Source organism: Macaca fascicularis, chromosome 3 (genome assembly GCF_037993035.2).
Source record: "Macaca fascicularis isolate 582-1 chromosome 3, T2T-MFA8v1.1".
In the NCBI taxonomy this organism is placed as follows: domain Eukaryota; kingdom Metazoa; phylum Chordata; class Mammalia; order Primates; family Cercopithecidae; genus Macaca; species Macaca fascicularis.
In genome coordinates this window covers 144,045,200-144,054,692 of record NC_088377.1, presented here as the reverse complement: position 1 = coordinate 144,054,692, position 9,493 = coordinate 144,045,200, and the positions used below count along the sequence as shown (strand labels likewise).

General features: G+C 42.3%; 1 non-coding gene across 1 annotated transcript; it reads right to left on the bottom strand.

Annotated features, from left to right (window-relative positions):
* Nucleotides 1-1,641: 1,641 nt before the first annotated feature.
* LOC123572668 (small nucleolar RNA U13) lies at nucleotides 1,642-1,747 on the bottom strand. The gene has a single exon (XR_006697218.1). It is a non-coding gene; the product is annotated as a small nucleolar RNA U13 (small nucleolar RNA).
* Between the last annotated feature and the right edge of the window lie 7,746 nt (nucleotides 1,748-9,493).

The window sequence follows — 9,493 nt, the reverse complement described above, 5'->3', positions numbered from 1 at the left end:
TATCCTTGGGGGATGGTGTGGGGACTAGGGAATGGTCACCCAGCATAAGATGTCAGAGTCTAAGTAGAGTGAGAAGGGTGTCCATGTGGGCCATGTGGCTGGATGAGTGGGCAAGGAGTGGTTTTTCAGCCTGGAGTATCAAATTTCACGTGGCTTAGGGCATCTGCCAAGGAGGGGAGTGGTAGCTAAGATGAGGTTGAATGATTTAAGAGAATATATTAAGAATAATGTGACCCATGTTTCTCACTGGCAGGCAAAAGAGTCACAAAAAAGAAAAAAAAAAAGCTGTAGGGTTGGATTGGAATTGTAAGTATTGGGTAAACATAGTTTTTATTTATTTTTTATTTATTTATTTATTTTTTAGACGGAGTCTCGCTCTGTCACCAGGCTGTAGTGCAGTGGCATGATCTCGGTGCACTACAACCTCTACCTCCCGGGTTCAAGCGATTCTCCTGCCTCAGCCTCCTGAGTAGTGGGGACTACAGGCACGCGCCACCACACCTGGCTAATTTTTGTATTTTTAGTAGAGACAGGGTTTCACCATGTTGGCCAGGATGGTCTCGATCTCTTGACCTCATGATCCGCCCACCTCGGCCTCCCAAAGTGCTGGGATTACAGGCGTGAGCCACCATACCCAGCCAACATAGTTTTTAATACATAGATGATGATAGGGAGATAGAGGGGTAGATATCATAATAATTATGCCTATGCATATATGCACATACACGCATATATTCTCTAGTTCTGTCCTCTGAACATCGGGGAGCAGCAATGCCCCTATATCAATCAACACACCTGGCACAAAGAAAGATGAACCTGGAACACCTTCTAGTGCCAGAAAGCAAGAACATGCTGAAAGAACCATGAGGATATGTCAGAAGGACACAGGAGCCAGAGTGAATGAAACCCCTGTTGCAAAAATTGTAACAGTGAGAAAATTATGACAGTGAAAGAGATCTGACCTAACCGACTCCATCTTGCTTCCAACCTGCAAGCTGTCGTTGTTCATTCCTGGATGTAGGCCAAACTAACTTTGGGAGGAACTTTAACTTTGAAACAAAGATGATAACAGCCTTTTCCCAAAACATACCCCCTTCTTGCCTGTGGTTATATAGGAGTGTCCGGAGCTGCGTGGCCCGGCCATAGCGATTATAACTGACGACTGACGCCTGAGCTCTATACATTTCCACTTTATGCCTCCTCCCTAGACTTACTTTCTTCCCTGTTCTGCTGTCTCATACGCTGGTACAAAATGGCGCTCTTCCTGGTTCTTCATCACCCATTTTCCCGCGCCCGGGAAAAATGATCAACTTACAGCGCAGGCGCCATCCTGCGCCCGGGAAAATTACCAACCGACAGCGCAGGCGCAACATGACGTCCCACCGAAGAAACCGAGGCCTACCTGGCCACGCCCACCGCAGGGCCACCATCATCGCCCTGGCCCAACCTCCGCCCCTGCCGGTCTATATAATGCATTACACTGCCACCAATAAACGAGACTTGATCAGGATACTGTCTTGTCTCCATTTCTCGTGTCTCTTGTCCCCCCGAGTTCCCACTCCCTCTTCTAGGGCCTACATTGACGATCCCGCGGGACGGGACATAGGAGAATGTTCTTTTTTAAAAAAAATAGTTTTTTTATGTCAGATGGGTAATGTCCCAACATTGTACCAAGATTCGAGGGTGGCACATGTCACATGTGAGCATGTGAACACCCAATCATCATGCTTATGAACTACGAAAGGATCAGAGAATATTCCTGTTTGTACAAAATACATCCTAAATTATCTGGGAGTAATGGGACATCAGATCAGCAGTTACTCTAAAATAGTTCAGAAAAAAAATGTTTCCTATATTGAACTCCCAACTTTTCTGTAAGTTTGTGATTGTTTCAAAATGGAAAAACAAAAATTTTTTTTTTGAGACAGTGTCTTTGTCAGCCAGGCTGGAGTGCAGTGACATGATCACAGCTAACTGCAACCTCCACCTCCTGGGCTCAAGCAATTTTCCCACCTCAGCCTCCAGAGTAGTTAGGACTACAGGTGTGTACCATCATACTCGGATGATTTTTTAATTTTTTTGTAGAGACAGGGTCTCACTATCTTGGCAAGCTAGTCTTGAACTCCTGAGCTCAACTGATCCTCCCACCAGGTCCTCACAAAGTGTTGGAATTACAGGCAAAAGCCACCATGCCTGGCCTGAAATAAATATATATATACTTTTTTTTTTTTTTTGAGACAGTGTTTCGCTCTTGTTGTCCAGGCTGGAGTGCAGTGGCGCAATCTTGGCTCACTGCAACCTCCGCCTCCCAGGTTCAAGCAATTCTCCTGCCTTAGCCTCCTGAGTAGCTGGGACTACAGGCACGTGCCACCGTGTCTGGTTAATTTTTTGTATTTTTAGTAGAGACAGAGTTTCACCGTGTTAGCCAAGATGATCTCGATCTCCTGACCTCGCAATTCCCCCGCCTCAACCTCCCAAAGTGCTGGGATTACAGGCGTGAGCTACCGCGCCCGGCCAAAAAATATTTTTAAAAATCATAAATGTTATCAGAAGGACTGGTATTTCTGAAGTCTCATGAAGTTTTTTTCTTTTTCCCCCGCATAAGGAACTATCATCTCCTATCGTGCTGTAGGCAAACTTTAGTGACATGGGTAAGTTTGATTTAAAACACTGAATTAAAAGATGCAAGGGCTTTACATTAGATTGCATTTCCCCCCACTGTACTGCAAACCCCTAATGAAATTAACCCCATTTATTGGCCTTGTGTTGTATGAATTCTCCAAAACTGGCTGAAATAAGCCATAGTCAAATAACAGGAGAAGCTTAATGAAAAGTGTTATGTTTACCTTTTAAATGACTGTCCTTTCCTCTATAATAAGAAACTTCCATTAACTGGTCTCAGGAAAAAAAATTACTAAAATCAAACTTTTTTTGCAAAATAATCATATGACTTAATTGCACAGGGAAATTGATGACAAGTAATAAATAATATCTATTACAGAAATATTTTCATTGAAATATACACATTGACTTCCTGAAATCCTTTGTGAATTTCATGAGTGGCACTTAGCCATTTTAAAAGAAATGTATGACAGATATTTGTGTGTGTGGCAGATTTTTAATGTCCAACTGCCATGTGTTCTGTACATAGATTTTTTTTCTCAAATTTCTAAACACAGTGGAAGCCACCAAAAAGAATATCTGAAGCAATTCATTAAAATCTTGGCAGCCAGACCCCAGCTCCCGCTTTCCCTGAAAGCTCCCTTTAATGAAGCTGAACCGTGTCCCAGCAATTCACTCCACAGAAGACCTACTGTCACCACCTCTGAAGAGGCAATTCCTGGAGGAACCAAGTCAGCCAATCGAGAGTCCTGAATAAGCAAGAACTAAGTAAATAAATTATCATTTCGAAAGTGATGGGTTAGTGTGCTCTTTTGAATGCCCCCTAGGAAAATAAATTTGATTAAAATTAAATATTTTGTTGTAAGATGTAATGCTCAAATTCAGGGGATTCTGGTGTCCCTCTGGAGAGTGTCAGTTGTTGGGGGAGGAGGGAAATGCCAGCTGTCCTATGGCTGTTGAATCACAAGAGCTTATTTTCTTTGATAGGATTTTACTTTGAAAATATGCTGTAGGTGATCATAAATGAAGGATGTGTCTCCTTGCTAAGAACGTTACATCTTTCTGCATTTTTCACCTGTTTGTGGCTCTGCATGTTGTTTTTTTCACTGCTGTTCCCTCCAGCCGGCTTTGATAATGAGGGCTGGGAAATTTTTCCTGATTCCAGTGCTCCACGGGAGCCTCTTCCCTCCCTCCGGTCTCCTCCCAGTGGCTATCTCTTTGGTGTCTTTGTTCCCAGCACAAAATAGTCCCTGCTAGCATTGATCAAAGTTCTGTGAATACACACTGACTCATTAGCTACTTAAAGATCTTCGTTAAGCAGCTTCTTCTTTAAAATTTCAATCGTGGTTTATTTTTTATTTATCTTAGCATGAATCACAATATACAAAAGAAACCTGACTTAACATGGGGTATAAAAGAATTACCATATCATAGAAAATTGTTTTGAAAAAGATTTTACTGCGCCAAAAAAAAAAAAAAACCAAAGTAAACCTCTGAATCTTTCTTTACATGAATGCTAATAATACAGACAACTTTAGAGAAATTGAAACTAGCCCAGCCTGTTCGAAAGGGGATCCAAGCAATTCATCACCAAAACGGCCACAGCTCAGCCCTCTTAAAACCCGTTGTTTTCTGAAAATAATCTGCAGAAGTATTGAGATTCGTAGGTAATCTTTTAAACATTTTATGAAGGATTCCATTCGTTTCCCTCTTATGTTTAATTTTTTGAACTATGTTTAATTTAAACTGTCTTCATTCTCAAAAATCTATATCTTTACCAGATTTTAAAAGAGACTACCTCCTCCACCACAGAATTTTTCTTTAAAAAGACAATCAGCATGTTTATCTTTTTAGTCAAGATCCATCTCTGGGTCTGCTGGAAGAGAGACTATGAAGACAAATTAGAGCCCATGGGAAAGCGATACCTCTGTCCCCTGCGTGGAAGCAGCATGCCATCAGAATGCTTAGTATTAATCGCAACTTGAACCCCATAATGTGTCACCTTTCTCCTCAGGGCCTCCAGCTTTCCAAATGTCCATCTAATCTGTGTCCACCCCCGGGAGCAGATAGTACAGTTTCCCGTCAGGGTGTTCTTTGATAGTGTCAAAACTTTGTCACTTAAGAAAAAGCCTGATATTTACACCAGGTTGGCCAAATGCTCAGCTAAGTCTCAAGAGGGTAAAGAATTTCAGGCATTAAAAAAAAAAAAAAAAAAAAGGAAGAAAAGAAAAAAGGCCAGCAATAGAGTCATGTATTTAGTACTTGACTCAGAGTTAAGAGGCCTGGATTCTCGAGGCAGCCCGGGCATGAACAGGCTCTGAGACTTTAGGCAAGTTGCTTAACTTCTCTGAACTTGGTTTTCTGGTTTGTAAAATAAAAGAAGTTGAACTATGATCCCCAAGGCCCCTTTTGCTTATCAACAGTGCTGATTCTTAACTATAGTAGCAATAAGATCATCAAATTCACTTCCCAATCCCTGTCACCAAGTTCATATGCGGAGACAGAAATGGGCTTAGGAGAAAACTGCAACCTAGTAACCAAGGAAACATGAAAATTTTAACAGTGAAAGACATCCTGTGTAGCAAACTCTACAAAGTAAACCAGGAAAATAGAATTAAAGATTAAGAAATAGGCCGGGCGCGGTGGCTCACGTCTGTAATCCCAGCACTTTGGAAGGCTGAGACAGGAGGTCAAGAGATCGAGATCATCCTGGCCAACAAGGTGAAACCATATCTCTACTAAAAACACAAAAATTAGCTGGGTGTGTTGGCGGGTGCCTGTAATCCCAGCTACTTGGGAGGCTGAGGCAGGAGAATTGCTTGAACCCAGGAGGTAGAGGTTGCCGTGAGCCAAGATTGTACTACTGCACTCCAGCCTGGTGACAAAACAAGACTCCGTCTCAAAAAAAAAAAAAACAGAAAAAGAAAAGGAAAAACAAAAGAAATAGTAGGGAGAGTTTTCAGAAACTCTCTTCTACTCCCCAACTCACCCTCAAAAATCAAATTGTAGGTTTCCCCACAGATCACTGGAAAAAATGCTTGATAGTTCTCTGGGGTAAACTCTTCTATTCGATCTAAGATTCAGCTCGTGTTAACTTTTGCTTCAAACGTCTTAGTCAAGATTGCTTTTACTGTCAGAAAAATCCGAACTCCTTACATACTGATTATATGCAATCTAGGTAAGCCAAGCCTTCCACCCTGTCTGCCATTCAGAAGTCTCTTTCATGTATGTAGCTGAATAGTAATCTCATAAAATAATATTGGAATGAATAAAGACCCAGATGTCTCAGGTTGTCCCATCCACGCAGTTTCCTCCTTCTCCTTCCTATATTTACATATTAATTTTAAGTCACGGGTGAAAATTAAAGCCTGCTCTCTCCCAGTCTCTCTTTGATATTGCAAAGAAATGTTACAAAGCTTCCTAAGGGAAGGTTTCTTGCAGGAAATAGTGACTCCAAGTATGATTAGTCCCCAAATCTGCCTGCTAGGCTGAGTGAAGAGGACTGAAATGCTCTGTGGGTCACAAGGTCATAAACCTCAGGAAGCTGGCCACACTGTCAGGCATTCTCCGCCAAGGACTGGGGGATGTGGGTTCCTATTAGAAGCCAGGTCACCACCAGCTGAAATTGAAACATACATCATAGTCACATCCTGTTTAAGAGAAAGCCAACTTCTATTTCCTGGAATTGCTTTTTATCTGAGGAGAGGGAGTGATTGGGGTGTAGTTAAGGGTGGCTAAGGTGCAGCTCATCCCTTGGAATGGGAAGCACACAGGTTAACGGGGGATGTTGGGGACTGCCCTGGAGCATCTTGTCTCTCAACCATCTCTAGCACATTTCTCACCCTCCCTTGTTCACCTCTCCCAAGTTCATGAGTGAGCATTCTGGGCACAGGGAGGTCAAGAGGCAAAGGGGGGAAAGTAGTGGGAAGGGTAGGTGAGATGAGAGAGGGTAATGATAGGGATCAAATCCTTTTTAGGCCTCCTGTCCCTTGTTTTTCCATCTTGGAGAAAAGCTCAAGCTCCAAAATTGAGGGCTACAAGAGCAACAGAGAGAAGCTTTGTTTTCATGACTGGCACAAAATATGAATCACAAGTTAGAATATCTCCTGTTTGAGCATTTTATCTGGAATGAGCTCTGAATCCCAGAGGAGGAGTTTCTCCTCCAAAATACAAGTCCTGAACTGGCTCGGAAAGAGGAGCACCCTCTAATGAGTTGGTGGGATAAGCTTTGTGCTCTTTGTGATCAGCCACTCCCCATACAGCCCATAGGCTGGCCAGCCCATCCCAACCTTGCTATCACCCTGGGGAATGCCAATTCTAAAAGGCACCTGTATGGAGGGCTTGTTAAAACACTGATTAATGGGCTCGACCCCACAGCTTCTGATTTGCGTCTCTAACAAGTTCCCACGTGATGCTGATGTTGCTGGTCTGGGGAACCACACTTGAGAACCACTAGCCCAGCACATAATAGGCATTTAACAAACATTTGTTGTTCATCTTCACAATGGGAAGTCAAGGATGAGTGCTGTGGAACGGAAGAAAATAGGAATCATCTCATTCTGGATCTCTGAGTTTATAAGTATTTGTTGTATGTTTCCTGTTTCCCATACTGCTCATGCAATTTTAGCTATTTTCAGGAAACAGCTGTTGCTTTCCACCTTGAAAGACAATGAAAACTTAATAATAGGTAAAATGATATTTTGGAAGAAACTGATGTACCTTATATATCTGGGACAGCCTTGCCTCTTACATAATTGACAGTAGACATTGTAGGGATTATGTAAATTGACTTGATTTTCTTTTAAATCTTTAGGAAGACTTATCAATTAAAGAGGTCTAAGTAACTTGCCAAGCTTTACACAAAAACTTTTTTTTGGTCAGAAACATACATTTCTGACCTGAATTTTTTTTTTCTGACTGAAGTGATCACTTTTGATCATAAGTCAGAAAAATATTGGGGCAATGTGGAGTTTAGGATTGCTGCTTACTTCATGCCATTTCTTCAGCCCATCTCCTTTAGCTTCAAGGCTGAACACAAATGAGTTAAATGGAAATGGATTACTTAAAACCTACATTTGTGGCTCATTTTCCATTCACCAAACTCTCTTCTTCTTCCTCTTAGACATACACACTTTGGGAAAACCTCACAGAGCATGAAGAGCCAGCTCTTTCTTTCTTTTTTTTTTTTTTTTTTTTGGAGACAGTCTTGCTCTGATCTGTCACCCAGGCTGGAGTGCAGTGCAGTGGCGGGATCTCAGCTCACGGCAACATCCACCTCTCAGGTTCAAATGATTCTTGTGCCTCAGTCTCCCCAGTAGCTGGGATTATAGGCGCACCCCACCACGCCTGGCTAATTTTTGTATTTTTAGTAGAGATGGGGTTTTGCCATGTTGGCCAGGCTGATCTCAAACTCCTGGCTTCAAGTGATCCGCCCGCCTCGGCCTCCCAAAGTGCTGGGATTACAGGCCTAAGCCACCGCGCCTGGCAAAGCCAGCTTTTATTTAATGAAACTGAATAATGCATATTCATCAACATATCGATAACTGGAATTAAGATTTGCAAGGATCACTGCAACGACAATATATATTCTTGCAACTATACTTCTCCATGCTCAAAAAGCTTTATAGGCTTTCAAAATGAATGTCTGTAACATCCCTCTGAGGTAAATGAGGAACCGGTGTAATTATCTTCTCTTCACAGATGGACAGGCAGACACAAAGGAATGGACTGAATCAGCCAGGAAGGGAATCAAGCTAAGGACCCAAATAATTCTAATACAATCTGCCTGTCTTCTCAGTGCTGCTTTCCTTTGATGCATGAAAATCTGTGTTGTGGGAAACTCTGAAGGCATTGTTTTTGTATTCTTCAGTGATGTAAGAAACAAAACTCTGTATGACCATCTAAAGAGAGCAAGGGATGGGACTGGTAAATATGGGTGGCAGCAGGGCAAGTCTATAAAAACCAAATTTAATTTTGCTGGATAATATGATCAAGGTCCTTCAAGGCTGGATTCCATCAGCATCTGATCAGCCAGCAGCATGCTGTTATTTACATAAAAGCAGGCAGAGAAGGGGTAATATTAAACTAATAGACATTATCGTATGGCTGCAAACCTCTAAAACAATTCAACATTTGGGAAGTACTGAGCAACTGGAAATTTTTTCAATGACAATAGTTTTCAGTGCAACAGGCTTAGAAATCTGCTGTCTCTGGCCAGAAGCCAGATTGCCGACACAAAACAGCAGAGCCACAGACCCCAGTAAGGGGAGAATAACAGCAGCCCCAAAACTGGCACTACTAACCCTGTTTCGTATGACGCTATTTTGTTAAGAAGGAATTCATACTACAAAAACAGGGTCGTTTAGGAATTATAAGTTTTAATGATCTCACCTTTTAAGCAATGGACACATTGACAGGATCATCAACCAGAAGGCCTGGAAGAGTCTACACACTGCTGCCTTCCGCCAGGCGCCTCCACATACCCCAGCATCTGAGGTCGTCTGGCAGCAAAAGCCCCAACTTACCAGAGACCTCATTGTTCCTGTCCCTCAGACACAGTAACTTCCTCAAGGCCAGTGACCTCCATGAAAACTCCCCTGCCCAGATGCCTCCATCCCAGAGATCGTGAGACTGCAGGAAATGAAAGGCTGCAGCAGGGAGAGGCCTCAAAATACAATGGTTTGGGGTTTTCCTTTTCTATAATACTGTTCTTTACCAAGTGGAGTACATTTTGAAATGCAGAATTCAATTCAAGGATAGGACAGAAATACACAAAATTCTTGAGAGAGCCAGAGATTATAATATGGGTAAACTATTATTCTAAAAGGTATTAGGGTCCAGGCATGGTGGCTCATGACTGTAATCCCAACAC